A 20,972-nucleotide genomic window follows, 5' to 3' on the forward strand; every position below is an offset into this window, starting at 1 on the left:
GAGGGCTGAGACAGCTTGTATAGGCTATGTACTAACTTGTTTCATAACCAGATATGCCGCCTAGAAGGATACCGCAACCGGCTGCAGGACAAGTGCCAGAACAGGGGAGTACGTCAGGTACTCAGATGGACGTAACTGCTACCCCGATGGAGACTCTGTTGAAGCGGTTTCAGTCGTTCCGACCCCCGACTTTGAAAGGAACTGAGAGTGCAGTGGATTTCGAAAGCTGGTTGGATGATATAGAGATGTTATTTGAATCACTGGCCTATTCAGATGAACGTCGAGTGAAGCTGATTGGGCATCAATTGCAAGAAGTGGCCAAGAGTTGGTGGCTAATGATAGGACTCGTTTTTACGTGTTTTTAGTGTTGGTTTTGAGTCGCATTCATGCATCATATTAGTTTGTTTAGTTTAATTTAGCATTCATTTAGCATATTATTTAGCATTTGGCTGATCTCGTGTATTTTGTGGTGGTTTTGTAGGAAGTGGACCAAAAAGTGGGATTTTATTTGCATAGCATCGAAGAGGTCTCGCTAGGGCGGTCAAAAGTGACCGCCCCAGCGAGCATATTGGCCCAGCCGAGGAGTTTCTGCGCGAGTCCTTCGCTAGGGCGGTCAAAAGTGACCGCCCCAGCGAATCCATCGATGTGAACGAGAATATTTTGCGCGAAGCTCTCGCTAGGGCGGTCAAAAGTGACCGCCCCAGCGAGACCAAAGACACGGCCAGGAATTTTAATTCGAGAATCACTCGCCCCAGCGGACAATCTTGACCGCCCTAGCGAGCGACGCAATCCGGGAAGATTTGTTTCCAAGTTTTGTGGACTCTATCTTACACCATAACCTAATACACGAGAGAGGCGCCGTTTTGGAGACTATTCTGATATTTTCCATCACTTTTCTTGGGAGGAAGGCTAGTAGCAAGAGAGACTTTCGAAGAACTCGAGAATTCCAAGCGTCGCAGCCTTCATCCGTCGTCATATTTTAGTATTTTCATATTCAGTGTTTTATTTCTTGCATAGATTGTTGATTTTTATTATGAATTTTGTTGGATAAACTCTATATTTGTTGGGATTTGAGGGGATCCTACCCCGTACTCGTTGTTTAACATTATTTATCGACATTTTTATGAGTGATTTGTTTATGCTTTTGTGTTTTCTTATTTCAATTGAAGTCTAGCTAACTTCCTTTGATTATTTCATGTTGTTAATGATTTCGATAGAATAATTGACAATAGGATCGAAAAGCATAGACCACGGATTTACAATTTTAGTAGATATACGGAATTGGGTACGTGTCGATAGTGATAATTCACTCGGATGAAAGCTAGCGGATTCCTTAGAACGTAATGCAATCGTGAACTGTTAAATAATTGAGGATACTTGATTACTGCATGTTTATGATTAGTATTAATATAGCTCGACAGAGTATATTAATTAGTCTAGGGAATTCCGTCGAATGCACGAGTAAAAGTCGAGTATAATTATTTGAACACGAGCGGTAGGTGAACTGATAATTCCCAACAAATTCGCTTCTCATTTGATTTACATCCAATTTAATCATTGATTTCTTGATTATTTGTTCTTGCATTTTAATCATTTTAGTTATTAAATTCACTTTAGTTTAATCACCAACTCAATCTATCGTTGCTAAAGAAATTGAAGTGAAAATAAGAATATTGTAACGCAGTCCTTGTGGATCGATACTCGTATTCACTTACGTTTATTATAACTTGACTATCGTGCACTTGCGATATTTTAAATCGAGCTTTCATTTATAAAACAAATTTTGGGACTATTCACTGTGCAAGTTTTGCTCGATCAAGTTTTTGGCGCCGTTGCCGGGGACTGTTGATTCACAATTTTTCTATTTTTCATTTAAATTCTTTAGTATTATTTATTTTATTGTTAGTTGATACTCCTATTCTGTTGCAGATTTTTCTTGTGGTGCATGCGAAGATCACTCGAAGTTAAGCTTGAGCCTTTTGACCCTGAGATCGAACGCACTGCTAGACGCCGAAGACAACAGCAAAGACTCAAGGAACAAATGGAGAGGCACGAACAAGAGCAGGAGGCGGACCGCCAAAATGAGAGACGGATTGAGATGCCACGCCGTATACCGATGATGGATTATGCACAACCGTCTCTTGATGGAGCACGTCCAAGCATCGTGAGACCAGTCATCCGAGCTAACCAATTTGAGATCAAGCCAGCTATCATTCAGATGATTCAAAACACTGTTCAATTTGGGGGAAGTGCACTTGACGACCCTAATTCTCATATAGCTGATTTTCTTGAAATTTGCGATACATTTAAGTTTAATGCTGTGTCTGATGATGCTGTTCGTTTGCGTTTATTTCCATTTTCACTAAGAGATAAAGCTAAGGCGTGGTTAAACTGTTTGCATGTAGGGTCTATCACTAGATGGGAGGATATGGCGAAGGCATTCCTGATCAAGTACTTTCCTCCGTCGAAGACTATGAAGCTGAGAGCCGACATTACTACTTTTGCTCAATATGAGCTTGAGTCACTTTACGAGGCGTGGGAGCGATACAAGGATTTATTGAGGATATGTCCACACCATGAGCTACCTCTTGGGTTAGTTGTTCAAACTTTTTACTACGGTCTGCTTACTCCTAACCGTACCATGATAGATGCTGCTGCCTGTGGTAACTTGCTGAGAAAAACGGCTGAGGAAGGATATGAATTATTGGAGGAGATGGCTGCTAGTAGCTATCATCCTCATTCTGATAGGCAGAAACGAGGTGCTGGAGTTAATCAAGTTACTGATTTGTCTGCGGTGTCAGCACATTTAGAGGCTTTGAACAGAAAGATTGATGGGATGAGTGCGAGTGGATCGGCTATGCGTCTGCAAGAGATTTTCTGTGATAAGTGTGGAGGTGAGCATGACGTGCAGGATTGCCAAGATGACAATCCATTCTATGTGCCTGAGGGAGCAAAACACGTGGGATTCCAGAACCGTCCTAGAAATGACCCTTATTCAAACTCTTATAATCCGGGATGGAGGAATCACCCAAACTTTTCGTGGGGAGGTCAAAACAACCAAAACCGCCAACAAAGAGGTCCACCACATGGGATGCACCAAGGATTCAAGCCAGAACCGCCTAGGGAGGAGAAGTCAAATTTAGAGCAAATGATGACTAAATTTATTTCAGCAACCGAGACGAGATTTCAGAATCAGGATGCATCCATAAAGGGGTTAGAGAATCAAATTGGGCAGTTGGCTAAGTTAATTGCTAATAGGGAGCAAGGAACTTTGCCAAGCAACACGGAGACTAACCCGAGAGAGCAAGTGAAAGCTGTGGAATTGCGTAGTGGAAGAGCACTCGAGTCTAATGAGGAAAGGACCAAGCATGGTGAGGATGAGGTGGAACATCAAGGAGGTAAGTCTTCTAACTCTACATTTACACCTACTGCACCGAATAAAATTGTTATCCCTCCACCTTTCCCCGCAGCAATGAAGAAAGCTAAGTTAGATGCACAATTTGGTAAATTTCTTGAGGTATTCAAAAAACTGCATATTAACATTCCTTTTGCTGATGCCTTATTGAATATGCCAAGTTATGCAAAATTCTTGAAAGATATCTTGGCGAATAAGCGGAAGCTAGAAGATCATATGACTGTGAACTTGACTGAAAATTGCTCCGCTTTAGTTCAAAACAAGATGCCTCCAAAGCAAAAAGATCCAGGGAGTTTCTCTATACCTTGCATTATTGGTGATATTAATTTTCATAAAGCTCTATGTGATCTTGGTGCGAGTATTAATTTGATGCCCTATTCTGTGTTTAGGAGACTGGGATTGGGTGAACCCAAGCCAACTAGGATGTCATTGCAGCTGGCTGACAGATCTGTCAAGTATCCACGTGGGATTATCGAATATGTCTTAGTGAAAGTGGATAAGTTTATTTTTCCTGCAGATTTTGTAGTACTTGACATTGAGGAAGATTTAGAGATGCCTTTAATCCTAGGGAGACCATTTCTGGCTACAGGGAAAGCACTGATTGATGTTGACGATTGAAAATTGAGACTGAGAGTTGGAGAAGAAGAAATTATTTTTGATGTCTTTAATACTCTCAAGCACACAATGCACAATGATAGTTGTTTTCGTGTTGATGTCTTAGATTCTCTCGTTTGTGATTTTGTGCAGGATGGATTGCAAGAGCCATTGGAGGCCACTCTCACTACGGAAAAGCAGGAGGACGAGTTAGACGAGGAAAAGATGGAGATGGTAGCTCACTTGAATGCCATTCCACCTTGGAGAAAGCAAGTGAGGCTTCGACTAGAGGAATTGGGAGACAGAAAAGATTTAATGCCTCAAAAGTCGAGCCTAGAGGAGCCACCTACTTTGGAGCTCAAACCACTACCTCCACATCTCAAGTACGTATATCTAGGAGAAAATAATAAACTGCCTGTTATTATTTCTTCTTCTTTGACAGATGATATGGAGAGTAAGCTCTTAGAAGTCCTTAAGGAGCATAGAGGAGCATTCGCTTGGAAAGTTGCGGACATCAAGGGGATAAGTCCTTCGATCTGCATGCACAAAATTCTGATGGAGGATAAATACTCACCCCTAGCACAACCTCAAAGGAGACTCAATCCAAAGATGCAGGAGGTCGTAAAAGCTGAAACGATCAAACTTCTGGATGCAGGTATTATCTATCCTATCTCTGATAGTGCGTGGGTAAGTCCTGTGCAATGTGTGCCTAAAAAGGGTGGGATTACTGTTATTACCAATGAAAAAAATGAGTTGATTCCCACTAGAACTGTTACGGGTTGGCGTGTGTGCATGGATTATAGGAAATTAAATGATGCAACCCGTAAAGATCACTTCCCCCTGCCATTTATTGATCAAATGATTGAACGATTAGCCGGTCATGAATTTTACTGTTTTTTGGATGGGTATTCGGGATACAATCAAATCACAATTGCACCTGAGGACCAAGAGAAAACTACTTTCACTTGCCCTTATGGTACTTTTGCGTTTAGACGTATGCCCTTTGGTCTATGCAATGCACCTGCTACATTTCAAAGATGCATGACCGCTATTTTTCATGACATGATTGAGAATTTTCTTGAAGTTTTTATGGATGACTTCTCCATTTTTGGCTCTTCGTTTAATGAATGTCTAAAAAATTTGAACTTGGTGCTTATTAGATGTGAAGAGAGCAATTTGGTGTTAAATTGGGAGAAGTGTCATTTCATGGTGCAAGAGGGGATTGTGTTAGGGCACAAGGTGTCAGAAAATGGAATGGAGGTCGACAAAGCCAAGGTGGAAGCAATCAAAAATCTACCACCTCCGTCATCAATCAAGGGAGTCCGCAGTTTCTTGGGGCATGCTGGTTTTTATAGGCGTTTCATTAAATATTTTTCTAAAATCGCTAAGCCCTTGTCCTCTCTATTGATGAAAGATGTTGAGTTTAATTTTGATTCTACTTGTCTGCAGGCATTCGAGATACTCAAGGAGAGTTTGGTGACAGCACCTGTTCTGACTGCCCCTGATTGGGAGCTACCGTTTGAGGTGATGTACGATGCTAGTGATACAGCTGTTGGTGCGGTGCTGGGTCAAAGGAAGAACAAGGTATTTCATACCATCTACTACGCAAGTAAGACTTTAAATGATGCTCAATTGAATTACGCTACTACTGAAAAGGAATTACTTGCTATAGTATTTGCTTTCGAGAAATTTCATTCATATCTTGTTCTGTCTAAAGTGATTGTGTATACAGATCATTCTGCCCTAAAATACTTGCTTGCTAAGAAAGATGCAAAACCTAGGTTAATTAGGTGGATTTTACTATTGCAAGAATTTGATCTCGAGATTCGAGATAAAAAGGGTGTAGAAAATGTGGTTGCTGATCATCTGTCTAGGCTTGAGGATGTCAGAATTAATGGCGTTGATGCTGATATAGATGACTGGTTCCCTGATGAGCAATTGTTTGAATTGAATGCGTGCCCTTGGTATGCCAATTTTGCCAATTTTCTTGTCACCGGCACACCCCCCCCAAATTTATCATTTCACCAAAGAAAGAAATTCTTTTCTGACGTGAAATATTATTTTTGGGAGGAACCGTTTTTGTTTAAAATTTGTGCAGATGCCATGATAAGGAGATGTGTAGCGGAGGAGGAAACCAGTCAAATTCTGAACCACTGCCATGACCGTGAGGTAGGTGGTCACTTTGGACCCATACGGACGGCATCTAAGGTACTTGAATGTGGCTTCTATTGGCCAACTCTTTTTAAGGATGCTCGTTTGTATGTTCTCAATTGTGATAGATGCCAACGCACAGGTAATATTTCCAACCGTCATGAGATGCCTTTGAATAATATTATTGAGTGTGAAATATTTGATGTGTGGGGGATTGATTTTATGGGTCCTTTTCCTGCTTCTTTTGGAAAGAAATTTATTTTGGTGGCAGTGGAGTATGTGTCGAAATGGGTGGAGGCAGAGACTTGTGCCACGAATGATGCACAAGTGGTGTTAAAATTTTTAAAGAAACACATTTTTAATCGATTTGGTACACCGCGTGCAATCATAAGTGATGGTGGCACCCATTTTTGCAATAAAATTTTTGATAAACTGTTGGGCAAATATGGTGTCACCCACAAAGTTTCCACTCCATACCATCCCCAAACTAGTGGACAAGTTGAAGTGTCCAATCGAGAGATTAAGAGGATTTTAGAAAAGACGGTTAATGTGAATCGAAAGGACTGGTCCATTCGGTTAGATGATGCTTTGTGGGCTTATTGTACTGCGTTCAAAACACCTATAGGCACTACATTATATAGGTTACTTTTTGGTAAAGCATGTCATCTACCCGTAGAATTAGAGCATAGAGCATATTGGGCGACCAAGGCACTAAACTTTGATTTTGCTCTTGCAGGTGAGAAACGATTGCTGCAGTTGAGTCAGTTGGATGAGTTCCGAGGTACAGCTTATGATCTTGCCCTATCTTACAAGGAACGCACCAAAAGAGCCCATGATAAACACATTGTAAGAAGAGAATTCAAAGTGGGTGAAGCAGTGTTGTTATACAACTCTCGCTTACGACTTTTTCCGGGCAAGCTGAAGTCCAGATGGTCAGGACCATTCATCATAGCCGAGGTGTTCCCATCAGGTGCAGTGGTGTTGCATGATGGCAAGGAAGGGACGTTTACTGTGAACGCCCAAAGATTAAAGCACTATATTGGTGGCACAATTGAGCCACAAATTGGAGTCACTCGGCTCCATGACAGTCGTTGAGGACATGGGTGAAAAGTCGAGCTCTAGACTATAAATTGAGAACTACCTCTACTCCTTATTTTGATTTTAATTAGATTTTTTTTAGCATTCGCATCATTTGTATTTAGGTAGTTGCATGGCATGGCATTCATTGTTTTTATTTATTTATTTTTTTTCGAGAGTATCTCGCTAGGGCGGTCAAAACCGACCGCCCCAGCGAGCCGTCGTTTTTAAAAAATTTTTTTTTTCACCGAATATACCTCGCTAGGGCGGTCACTTTTGACCGCCCCCGCGAGCACTCATATTTTTTAAATTTGTCTTGGCGAGAACCCCTCGCTAGGGCGGTCAAAACTGACCGCCCCAGCGAGCACGCGTATAAAAAATAATTGGTCACCGCAAACCACTCGCTAGGGCGGACACTTTTGACCGCCCTAGCGAGTCGCGCAGACTATAAAAAAAAATTTTTTCCCCTTTCTTCCCCACTTCGAACCCTACCCCTTTCCTCTCCAATAATCGGCGCCTCCTCCTTCTTTTAAGCTCAATTCTTCTTATTTTGTGATAATTTCAGGAAAAGACTCGATCTTGGATGCTACACTCCACCGGGACGCGTTTACACTACAATTTCTTCTACTCCGGTCATCTTCCAAGGATTCCGGCGAGCTTTTCCGGCGAACTTCGAAAATTTTCCGGCGACTTCAGACTCTTTGCACTCCCATCTCGACATGGCACCTAAACGGTCTAAGGTAACTCACGGTGCCTCTAGTTCTCGTTCGACTCCGTCTAATTTTGTTAATGAGAAAGCTCGGGAGCGGTTTGAGCATGCTAAACTACATAGAAAACCAATCCCTGAGCGAGGGTTTACTACATCTGTTATTAGTGATTTTTCGGAAGTCTTAGTAGAGGGACGAGGGTGGAGTAATTTCTTAGCACAACCGAATGCCGCGGTGATTCCGGTTGTGCGTGAATTCTATGCAAATGCTCCGGAGCGGAGTGAGCCTAAGGCATCTGTGCGGGGGCGTCTAGTCCCGTATGATGCGAGAACTATCAATGACTTGCTGGGTTTACCGTCGGTCGATGACTCTGAGTTTCAGGAGTGGGTGCTCAACCCGGACTATGATTTAATTATTCGCACGCTCTGCTATCCAGGCACCACGTGGAAACAGCCGGGGACGTATACGGTTTTTCTTGAAAAATTTTTGAGAGTGGACGCGGCAATGTGGTATGCGTTTCTATCTAAGAGATTGATGCCGGTCGGGCATACGAGCGATGTCCAGCGTGAGCGGGCGGTTGTTCTGTATGCCATCCACACTGGGATGGCGATTGATGTGGGCAGACTCATCTTTGGACAGCTCAACATGTGCATAAACAGCAGCAATTTGGCGTTTTATTTTCCGACGATCGTGACTGAGTTATGTGCCCGAGCGGGGGTGATATTTGCTGATGATGATGAGTGGCTACCACCGATGAGAGCCATTGATGACGCTCTCTATCGATCCAAGAGGGAGAAGAGGCAGGCAGAGCTGCCCGAGGATGTGTTTTTCGAGTATGGGGGCGCCGCTCACCCACCTCCGGCGTTATTACATGCACCGCCACCTCCGCAGCCACGCCGCCGTGCCATGCGAGATCGCATCAACGAATTGGGCGCTTGGGCCACATATCAGACTGAGTATCAGGCCGTGAATCAAGCTCATATTCAGAACGTCGAGTACTTGGTACAGGGGATCTCCACGCATTTGGGCATCGACACATCCGGCCGGCCTCCTGTACCCGCATACCCGCCACCCTTCCAGTTCCAGTACCATTATCCTATGCCGCCACCAGCTGACGAGGGAGTCCCACCACCTGAGCATGACGAGGAGGAGGACTTCTGATCAGGGGAGTTTACTGTTTCCCCTTTCTTTTTTTATTTGTTTGCTTATTTCAGTCCTTGCATTTGCATTCATGCGTTTTTATGTTTGTTTTTAGTCTTTGTTTCGTTTTGTGCTATGAGGACATGGCACAACTCTAGTATGAGGGGGTGGGTAGTTTGTTTTGGTTGTTTAGCTATTTGTTTTAGTTCATTGCATTTCTTTAAGTTTCGTTGCATTTCTTTTAGTTGGTGTCGTTTATGGTGAGAAGACATAGTTTATAAGCCAATGATGATCTTGAATTGATAGTTTACAAAAATGTTGATTGGGTCACTTCGTGAACGGTACTCTTAATTGTTGAAGCATAAAGTTTGGTACAAAATATGAACTTTTGAGCACATTTGCGTGGGGACTAGGATTTTGTAGGAATAATGGTGAAATTTGAAAATTTTGTTTCGTTAACTTGAAAGGCACCATTTATGAGTTGATTTAGCATGCAAACCCGTGAAAATAAGTCGCTAATAGTGACCTTGATTGAGAAAAGTTGATTTGCCTTGAACTTTACTTGTACCTCCTCTCCAATGCACTAATTAAAAGATCAAACTCCCAACCGGCTATAATCCAAAGTGATATCATTCTTAGCCTAGGGAGTACATGTGTGAAAATTGTGCATTCAAAAAAAAAAAAGGAAGAAAAGAAAATAAGGAGATGTAAGGTGAGGGGGAGCCTAAATAAAAGGAATGAAATTCTATTCCTAGGCTAAAAGTTGGAGATGTAAGGAGACGAGGAAAGTCAGACGCAAAAGTCTTGACGATTGCACAATGAAAATGATCGGTGTACTCCCAACTTTTTAGCCACTTGAGCTTATTTCCCTTCCTTTCGAAACCCCTATCTGCTCTTAAAAGTTGAATAAAGTTCACTTTATGGCTAGTGATAAATGGATACGGGAATGCATGCTAGTGAGACTTGTATTGAAGTGCTAATTAAGTGACTCGCATGATTTGATAATTGATCTATTTGACGTACGAATGACTAGACCCATCACGACACACACACGTTCAAACTAGTGTTGATATTTATGTGTAGATGAGAAATGAGTATTCGTTTGCGATTTGACTTGACTATGATTGGTAGTGGGAAAGTAAACTGAGGCATGAACATAACCGTTGTCGACTCACCATTGACATTTACTTGTGTTGGTTTTTCTTGTTTGAGTTTGTTTGTTTTTGTTGAGTTTGTTTAGTATCTCGTGCTTTAACCTATTTTACTCGAGGGCGAGCAAAAGGTTAGTATGAGGGGGTTGATAGGACTCGTTTTTACGTGTTTTTAGTGTTGGTTTTGAGTCGCATTCATGCATCATATTAGTTTGTTTAGTTTAATTTAGCATTCATTTAGCATTCATTTAGCATTATTTAGCATTTGGCTGATCTCGTGTATTTTGTGGTGGTTTTGTAGGAAGTGGACCAAAAAGTGGGATTTTATTTGCATAGCATCGAAGAGGTCTCGCTAGGGCGGTCAAAAATGACCGCCCCAGCGAGCATATTGGCCCAGCCGAGGAGTTTCTGCGCGAGTCCTTCGCTAGGGCGGTCAAAAGTGACCGCCCCAGCGAATCCATCGATGTGAACGAGAATATTTTGCGCGAAGCTCTCGCTAGGGCGGTCAAAAGTGACCGCCCCAGCGAGACCAAAGACACGGCCAGGAATTTTAATTCGAGAATCACTCGCCCCAGCGGACAATCTTGACCGCCCTAGCGAGCGACGCAATTCGGGAAGATTTGTTTCCAAGTTTTGTGGACTCTATCTTACACCATAACCTAATACACGAGAGAGGCGCCGTGTTGGAGACTATTCTGATATTTTCCATCACTTTTCTTGGGAGGAAGGCTAGTAGCAAGAGAGACTTTCGAAGAACTCGAGAATTCCAAGCGTCGCAGCCTTCATCCGTCGTCATATTTTAGTATTTTCATATTCAGTGTTTTATTTCTTGCATAGATTGTTGATTTTTATTATGAATTTTGTTGGCTAAACTCTATATTTGTTGGGATTTGAGGGGATCCTACCCCGTACTCGTTGTTTAACATTATTTATCGACATTTTTATGAGTGATTTGTTTATGCTTTTGTGTTTTCTTATTTCAATTGAAGTCTAGCTAACTTCCTTTGATTATTTCATGTTGTTAATGATTTCGATAGAATAATTGACAATAGGATCGAAAAGCATAGACCACGGATTTACAATTTTAGTAGATATACGGAATTGGGTACGTGTCGATAGTGATAATTCACTCGGATGAAAGCTAGCGGATTCCATAGAACGTAATGCAATCGTGAACTGTTAAATAATTGAGGATACTTGATTACTGCATGTTTATGATTAGTATTAATATAGCTCGACAGAGTATATTAAGTAGTCTAGGGAATTCCGTCGAATGCACGAGTAAAAGTCGAGTATAATTATTAGAACACGAGCGGTAGGTGAACTGATAATTCCCAACAAATTCGCTTCTCATTTGATTTACATCCAATTTAATCATTGATTTCTTGATTATTTGTTCTTGCATTTTAATCATTTTAGTTATTAAATTCACTTTAGTTTAATCACCAACTCAATCTATCGTTGCTAAAGAAATTGAAGTGAAAATAAGAATATTGTAACGCAGTCCTTGTGGATCGATACTCGTATTCACTTACGTTTATTATAACTTGACTATCGTGCACTTGCGATATTTTAAATCGAGCTTTCATTTATAAAACAAATTTTGGGACTATTCACTGTGCAAGTTTTGCTCGATCAGCTAACGGCGAAACGAGCCCTAGAACATCGAGGTATTGATATTACTTGGAAAGTTTTTAAAGATGAATTTTATCAACGTTTCTTTCCAGTATCATACCGAAAAGACAAAGGGGCGGAGTTCGCCAATTTGAGACAGGGGCAATGGAACATAGAGGTGTATGTTGCCAAATTTTCTTCCTTGCTTCGATTTGCACCACATGTAGCATGGAATGACGAGGCGGTTGCCGATCAATTCATAAACGGTTTGAATCCAGATATCTTCACCTTGGTGAACACGGGGCGACCTAACACCTTTTCTAAGGCACTGAACCGAGCAAAGGGAGCAGAGGCTGGTTTGATCAGACAGCGAGGAGCTTCCTATAGTGTTCAGGCTCAGAGACCGACGCCACCGTCCACCGCACAGTTTCCACCACCTCCTCCTCGATATGATAGTGGAAGTTGTAGTGGCAAGAAAGAGTTTTTGAAAGCTAAGGGTAAGCAGTTCAAGAAAGCAGGGAGCAGTTTGTCGAGCTCCAGTGGATCCCGACAGAGAGGTCAGAGTGAAAGCTCAGAGTACAGTGGTGTTTATTGCAGTTCATGTGGTGGTAGGCATGCCACTGAGCAGTGCCAGGGAGTGATGGGCAGATGTAACATATGCAGACCACAGGGGCACTTTGCCAGAGTTTGTCCCCAGAGAGGTGCCCAGAGATTTCAGAGTGCAGGGTCATCAGCTTCAGTAGCTCAGCCCGAGAGGCAAGCTTCGTCTGTCCATTCCTTCCAGCCCACGCCTACACAGACCCAGCCTAGAGCCAGAGGTGGCCAGACAGTGAGCCAACCTCCCAGACAACAGGCTCAGGTGTTTGCATTGACAGAGGAGCAGGCACAGGATGTGCCAGACGACATGATTGCAGGTAACTGTTTTCTTTGCGGTTATCCTGCATATGTGTTGATAGACACAGGTGCATCACATACATTCATATCAGAACGTTTTGCATTGTTGCATTCCTTGCCTGTCGAGTCAATTTCTACTGTAGTATCTATTTCTTCTCCGTTGGGAAGTGGTCTAATATCTGTGACTTCAGTTGAGCACTGTATACTACAGTTTGAGGAACATGAGATTGACTTAGATTGTGTTGTACTTGGTCTATCTGATTTTGATTGTATTGTCGGGATTGACATGTTGACTAAGTACAGAGCTACCGTAGATTGTTTCCACAAGATTGTCAGATTCTGACCTGAAATGACAGAAGAGTGGTAATTCTACGGTAAGGGTTCCAGATCTCGGATTCCCTTAGTATCTGCTCTGACTATGAGTAGATTGTTACAGAAAGGAGCAGAAGGATTCCTTGTTTATTCTGTAGATCTGCAAAAATCGAGCCCGGCATTGGCAGATTTGCCAGTAGTACGAGAGTTTGCCGATGTATTTCCTGACGAGATTCCAGGATTACCTCCAGCCCGAGAGGTAGATTTTAGTATTGATCTTATTCCAGGTACCGTTCCTATTTCGAGAGCTCCCTATAGGATGGCGCCTATTGAATTGAAAGAACTGAAAGCACAACTAGAAGATCTTCTAGCCAAGGGATATATCAGACCTAGTGTATCTCCTTGGGGCGCTCCAGTGCTATTTGTGCGAAAGAAAGACGGTTCTATGAGATTGTGTATAGATTACAGGCAACTGAACAAGGCAACGATAAAGAATAAGTATCCTTTGCCTCGTATCGACGACTTATTTGATCAGTTGTAGGGATCTTCCATCTACACCAAGATTGATTTGCGATCGGGATATCACCAACTCAGAGTTCGAGATGTTGATATACCGAAGACAGCATTCCGGACCAGGTATGGACACTATGAGTTTGTTGTCATGCATTTTGGTTTAACGAATGCTCCAGCGGTGTTTATGAGTTTGATGAACCGCATCTTTCAGAAGTACTTGGATGAGTTTGTGATTGTTTTTATTGATGATATTTTGGTATATTCAAAGAATCTGAATGAGCATGCCAATCATTTGAGAATTGTGTTGCAAACACTGAGAAATGAAAGATTATATGCTAAGCTGTAAAAATGTGAGTTTTGGCTGAGACAGGTTGTCTTTTTGGGTCATATCATATCTGGAGATGGTATTTCTGTGGATCCGAGTAAAGTTGAAGCTGTTACTAGCTGGCCGAGACCGACTTTTGTGCCAGAGATATGCAGTTTCATGTGTCTAGCAGGGTACTATAGACGATTCATCAGAGGATGCGCCATTTGTGTGGTCAGAGGATTGCGAGTCTAGCTTTCTAGAGTTGAAGAGGAGGCTGACCAGTGCACCTGTCTTGATGATTCCTTCAGGTACGGGTGATTTTGTTGTATATTGTGATGCATCTCACAGAGGGTTGGGGTGTGTTCTTATGCAGCGAGGTCATGTGATTGCTTATGCCTCGGGACAATTAAAGCCACACGAGACTCGATACCCAATTCATGATCTTGAATTGGCGGCTATCATATTTGCATTGAAGATTTGGCGTCACTATCTCTATGGCGAGAAATTTGAGATTTACTCTGATCATAAAAGCCTGAAGTACTTATTTTCTCAGTCAGAATTGAACATGAGACAGCGCAGATGGCTCGATTTATTAAAAGACTTTGATTGCGAAATCAAATACTATCCATGGAAGTCAAATGCATCAGCAGACGCCTTGAGTTGAAAGGTTTGTGCTTTATCCTTGTCGACGATAGGGGTTTCGAAATTAGTTGAAGATTGTTGTTTGTCTGGATTAGCATTTGAAACAGGTAGTAGACCATTGCTACTTGCTTCGATTCAAGTTGAGCCAGATTTGCTTATGCGAATTAAAGAAGCACAAAGAACGGATCAGAATGTTCAGAGATCAATTCAGATGGTCAGATCAGGGCATGTGTCAGAATATCAGGTACGTGATCATGTGCTATACTTGAATAACCGTCTTGTAGTGCCAGATGTTTCAGAGTTGAAACAACAGATATTGTTCAGAAGCGCACTGTAGTCGGTTTAGCATTCATCCTGGAGGCCGTAAAATGTACAACAACCTGAAGACACAATTTTGGTGGAAACAGATGAAGTCAGATATCGCTGAATTTGTGTCAAAGTGCTTAAACTGCCAACAGGTGAAGGCCGAAAGAAAGAAGCCCGGAGGTTTACTTCAGAGTTTGTCTATTCCAGAATTGAAATGGGATCACATTTCCATGGACTTCGTGACGAAGTTACCTCGATCATCTCGGGGTTGTGATGCGATTTGGGTCATCATTCATCGACTAACCAAATCAGCGTGCTTTATTCCATACAGAATGACATATCGACATGATCAGATGGCGGAGTTGTATGTCAGAGAAGTAGTCAGATTGCATGGTGTGCCGAAGTCTATCGTATCAGATCGTGATTCACGATTCACTTCACACTTTTGGCACAGTTTGCAGCAAGCTTTGGGTACGACATTACACCTAAGTACTGCCTATCATCCTCAGACAGACGGACAGTCAGAGCAGACTATCCAGACTTTAGAGGACATGCTGAGAGCTGTAGTACTAGATTTTGGTACTAGTTGGCAAGATTCACTGCCATTGTGTGAATTTTCGTACAACAACAGCTATCAGACGAATATCGAGATGGCACCGTTTGAAGCTTTGTATGGCAATAAGTGCAGATCTCCGTTGTACTGGGATGATGTATCTGAGGTACCAGAACTTGGGCCTGATATGATACGTGAGATGATTGAGAAGGTAAAGATCATTCAGAAAAGAATGAAAACGGCACAGGATAGGCAAGCCAAATACGCCAATATCAGACGTATGCCGTTGGTATTCGAGCAAGGGGACAGAGTGTTTCTAAAGATTTCTTCTTTCCGAGGCGTTGTCAGATTTGGCAAACGCGGGAAACTGTCTCCTAGATACATCGGTCCTTACGAAATTCTTGAGAATATTGGCGATCGAGCATATCGACTTGCTCTTCCTCCTGCCTTATCCGGGATACATGACGTTTTTCATGTATCGATGCTGCGGAAATATATGCCGGATATTTCCCATGTCATTCACCCTGACGAAGCCGAGCTTGATCAGACTTTGAGTTATGTCGAGCAACCGATACAGATTCTTGATCGGAAAGAGAAACAACTCAGAACGAAGACTATTCCGCTAGTAAAAGTCCAGTGGAGTCGACATGGCATCGAAGAAGCGACTTGGGAGACAGAAGCAGATATGCGACAGAAACATCCCGAGTTATTCCAATGATTTAAGTATTTGTTCTCTTTTGATTACATTGCCTCCTTTATGTATTTTGATTAATTGCTCGTGAGTTTGAGGACGAACTTATGTCTAATAGGGGGAGAAATGTAATGCCCTAGATTATAAATTGAACAATGAGATTATGAAGTGTGGCATGAGACAAGGACCGCACCCGCGCTTAGAAAGGGAGTGCACCCGCGATCATAAAATGTGAATTTGTGAAGGTGAGGCCGAAACCACACCGCACCCGCGGTCCAGGAGCCACCGCACCCGCGGTGCATGGACAGAAAATGAGAGTTTTTATTCGAGGCCACACCGCACCTGCGCTAGGAGATGGACCGCACCCGCGGTCGATGTCCAGTAGGGTAGGGAATTTTATTCGAAGCAAGACCGCACCCGCGGTGCAAACATGACCGCACCCGCGGTCGTCGAATTTAGAAATGAGATGGGATGCCGAAGCTTGAGCGCACCCGCGGTCTAGACGAAGCGCACCCGCGGTGGTGCATGCGAGAAATCCACCATTCCTTCTTGAATTGACACATGGCATATATATATATATAGACTTTGAGTGAATCTTCATTTTCCTCAACCTTCAGACAGAGAGAACCGAGAGGATTCACCAAAAGCTTCCAAGTTCTTGAAGTTAGAAATTAAATTGTGCAAGAGACATCCATCCAAATTTCAATACAAGAATAGATTTGTGTTCTTTGTATCAAGAGCTATTAAAGGATGTAAGTTTCATTCATTTTCAGCTTGTTTTGAAGATTACTTGTTGGGAGAAATTATGATATAATTATGAATATGTGTTCTTATGATTATTGTGAACGTATATTCGCTACCGGATCGATGAAGGGATAAGATATGCGATTATTATGAAATTTCAGATTATGTGGTTATGAGATTATGCAGATTTCAGAGTTGATAAGGGGTTATGATATTGATTATGAGTTGTAGATATTAATTGATGGTTGTTTGAGTGACCGGTTTCGAGAATTCATGCTGTTATGCCGTCGAAATTGTACCGAAAGTGATTATTGAATTGTATAAGCTTTGCCTTGAGTAGTACGTGGACATGATACTTCTCTACATTGCTATTTCAGATCGAGATTGACAGACTTGACATCGAGTCTTCGACTACGACAAGATTACGACAAGAAAGGTATAATTCATGTGATTATAGGGAAGACACGACTCGAATCAGATATGATTGGAGTTTCCAAACGAAATCACATACTAGATTTATTGTTTATGCCTTTGATATGATTTGGATTTGTTTATAGATTATATTCAAATCTCTTGATATGATTATGCTTTGTTTATAGAATTATATTCAAGCATTGAGATAGGAGATTCATTGACAGATTTGTCAAAACTAGACGTTTGGTGTATCGACGCATAGGAGCAGACTTCTTCCGATTGTAGACATTCGATACAGACACGACCGAAGTCTAGGAGTAAGACGTACAGTTACCCCGATTGGGAGGGTAGGTAACAGACAGTGACGTCTTATTCAACCCGGGATCCCTAGAGTAGAGTCGAGTTGAGTCAAGACATGATTTGATTTTCATTGTATGCTTATATTGATTGGTTTCATAGACTATGGAACCCATGATTTATGTTACATGCATGATATGGTGTTTTATGATTTTATTATGCATATGCATGTATACATATTTTATACTGAGATTTGTTCTCACCGGAGTTTCCGGCTGTTGTTATGTCTGTATGTGTGCATAACAACAGGTGGGGCAGGATCTGGGTCACGACAGAGATGAGTTCGAGATAGCGTGGTGACTACGGGCGCAGAAGATGACTAGTGGCTGTATTTAGACTTGGACTACTTGTATTTTGGTATTGTGTATTAAACACTAGTTTGGAGTGATGTGTTAGAACAAGACTCGTTTATTATGTTTGTACATTATGTATGTTGTACATTAATAAAGAAAGAATATGCTGAGTAATAACATTTGATTTAATGTTAAAAAGCGAAAATTTGACCCACATTTTCTCACAGATCTATTTAATCCCTGACAGAATTGAGTTAGAGCCCGGGTCCCCACAAATTAATCCCACTCGGATCAAATGAATCATTTTTATCAGGACTTCTCCAGTCATCTATTTGAGCTTTTGATGATTCATCTGGCAACAACTCATTATCTAAATTAGATAACTCAAATAAAGGTTGATTCCTCTTTATTTCACCTTTCTTAGGAAAGTCATTCTCCAGAAATTTTACATTTTGCGATTCAATCTCAGTAATTCTTCCATCTTTTTGTTTACCAATGAACACATATCCCTTAGAATGCTCAGAGTATCTTACAAAAATACATTTCTTTCCTCGAGGATCCAACTTTCCATATTTACTTTTTGAGTAAATATATGCAGCTGACCCCCAAGGTATAAGGTTACTTAGTTCTGGTTTTCTACCAGCCCATAGTTCATATGGGGTGGAAGAAACTGACTTTGAAGGCACCTTGTTTAGTATATAGGCCGCAGTTAATAAAGCATCTCCCCAAAAAGAAATAGGTAAATGAGCTTGAGCCATCATGGACCTTGTCATGTCTAACAATGTTCTATTCCTTCTTACAGCAACACCATTTTGCTGAGGTGTGTAAGGAATTTTTAGTTGTCTAATTATTCCCTTTTTCATTACATAGATCCTTGAATTAATCAGAAAAATATTCACGACCTCTGTTTGTTCTCAAGGCCTTTATTGTCTTATCCATTTGATTTTCTACTTCATTTGCATAACGTCTAAAACATTCCAATGCTTCAGATTTATGTGAAACCAAATAGACATTACCATAACGAGTGAAATCATCTATCAATATAATGAAGTAAGAAGCTCTATGTCTAGCCTTCACATTCATTAGACCACATATGTCTGAATGAATCAATTGCAATGGAAATTCTGCCCTAATTGCTTTTCCAAATGGTTTTCGTGTCATTTTACCAGTAAGACAGTGTTCACAATCCAACAAATCAAGTTTAGACAGAGAACCTAAAAGTTCTACTTTGATTAGTCGATTAATCATGTCTTTTCCAATGTGACCTAGTCTAGCATGCCAAGTTTAAGCATCCACATTTGTATTACTAGATGAAAAAACATTTAACAAAACACAACGATAAACATAATAGTTAAAAAAATTTCTATCACAATCCATCACGATAAAACCATTCCTGATATGTCCAAAACCATAATACATATTGCCATAGTAAATACGAACAAGATCACAACTAAAGTTCAAACTGAATTCTAGTTAAAAGAACAACAACAGATACTAGATTTCGTCGAATCTCAGGTGCATAGAGGACATCATGTAAGATAAGAGTCTGGCCACCATGTAACTCTAGTTTGCAAGTACCGATGCCTCTAACTTCAACTTTCGTATTATTTCCTACATATATCCATCTTGTGCCACAAGGAACTCGACGAAAATCTACAAACGCTTCACGATCTCTAGTTACATGGTCTGTTTCTCCTGAGTATACAATCTGTAGAACCCGATTTCAGTACACGTATAACCCATGCATCTATTTAAATTATTAAAGCATTTAATTAATTTTAAAGGAGCTTTAGTCATGCATAATTTATGTAAATGCACTATTTTAAATTAAATTATGTTATGTGATGCACGTGGAAATGTCTTTCGAGTTTCATGTTTCAGGCGATTATTCGAAGCGGGATTGAGGAAAAGACCCGGGGACGATTTTGGCAATTTTAGAGATGGTATTTTATTTTAAGTTGAGTTTGGGGGTATTTTAAATAATTTAGTGAGTTTTAGCATTTTTGAGCCTAAATGTTTAGTTAGTGATTTTAAGAGTTTAAAACTTTTAAAATTTAGTATTTTATGAGATGTTAGTAGTTTGAATCCTAAATTTTATTATTTTGAGAGTCTATGATTTTAGAACTTTTAAAATCTAGTATGGTGTGTGCTATATTTTAATTAAAGAGTTTTATTTAAAGATGAGTAAGGATAGTATTTTAATTAAATTGTTATTTGAGTCAACATTTTTAATTAGCATCTTGATTAGCATTGTTATTTATTAATTAGCAAATTTTACTCCTCCTAATTATCTAACACACGCACACACACAATCTACTCACACTAGAAAACGTAAAACACACACTCACACAATACAATTCAAAATTTCATTATTTTTTTGGAGAGAAAAAGATTAGGGTTCTTTGCAAAACAGCAGCCGCCCCTTTTAGTCAATATTCCCGGCGATTTTCGTTGGTTATTTTCAAGGAAAAACGGTGCCACGTTCGTCCCGGATCAACCTCGCTCCTATCTCCGCTTCGGTGTCGTCTTTCGGTAACGTTTGATATCATAAGGCACGTATATTCTGTTCTTGCTGTGTCGATCAAGTCATATTATGCGTTGCGTTGATTTTTATGCGTAAAAGTTATGTATCATGTTAGCAGTTTGAGCGGGGTATAGATCGGATCAATTTCGAGGGCAAAATGTTAGATCTAAAACTCGTTTTTGCTGTCTTTTCAAAAACTGCGATTTTTCTGTTCACATTTTGGGAAAACCTTCAACGGCAAAAACGTAGAACTTTTCGATACCTTCGATTTGATATAAGGTACGAGATTTTTGGACGAAAAATGAGAGAGTTATGATATTTTTCGTGTGACTGCTCAAACTGCGATTTCCAGAAAATTTGTATTGATAAGTTTCTTGAAGTTTTATGTTGCAGGCTTCGTTGGGGGCTCGACCGGTGATTGTTGCTGCGTGTAGGTACTTGCTTATGTTGTTGGGTCGATCACTAATGGTTCGCTTCGGGTCATTGGTCATCTAGTTGAATCAAATGTCGTAGGAATCAAGTTGATGTCAAAGACCGTATTTTGGTTCGTATGAGTTGTAGGGTGAACGTCGT

The 20,972-nt window shown here is 41.0% G+C and overlaps 1 non-coding gene across 1 annotated transcript; it reads right to left on the bottom strand.

Moving 5' to 3' along the window:
• Positions 1-2,476: 2,476 nt before the first annotated feature.
• On the bottom strand, positions 2,477-2,583 carry LOC140818908 (small nucleolar RNA R71). The gene has a single exon (XR_012115138.1). It is a non-coding gene; the product is annotated as a small nucleolar RNA R71 (small nucleolar RNA).
• Between the last annotated feature and the right edge of the window lie 18,389 nt (positions 2,584-20,972).

The sequence above is a fragment of the Primulina eburnea genome, chromosome 17 (genome assembly GCF_022965805.1).
Source record: "Primulina eburnea isolate SZY01 chromosome 17, ASM2296580v1, whole genome shotgun sequence".
NCBI classification, from domain to species: Eukaryota; Viridiplantae; Streptophyta; class Magnoliopsida; order Lamiales; family Gesneriaceae; genus Primulina; species Primulina eburnea.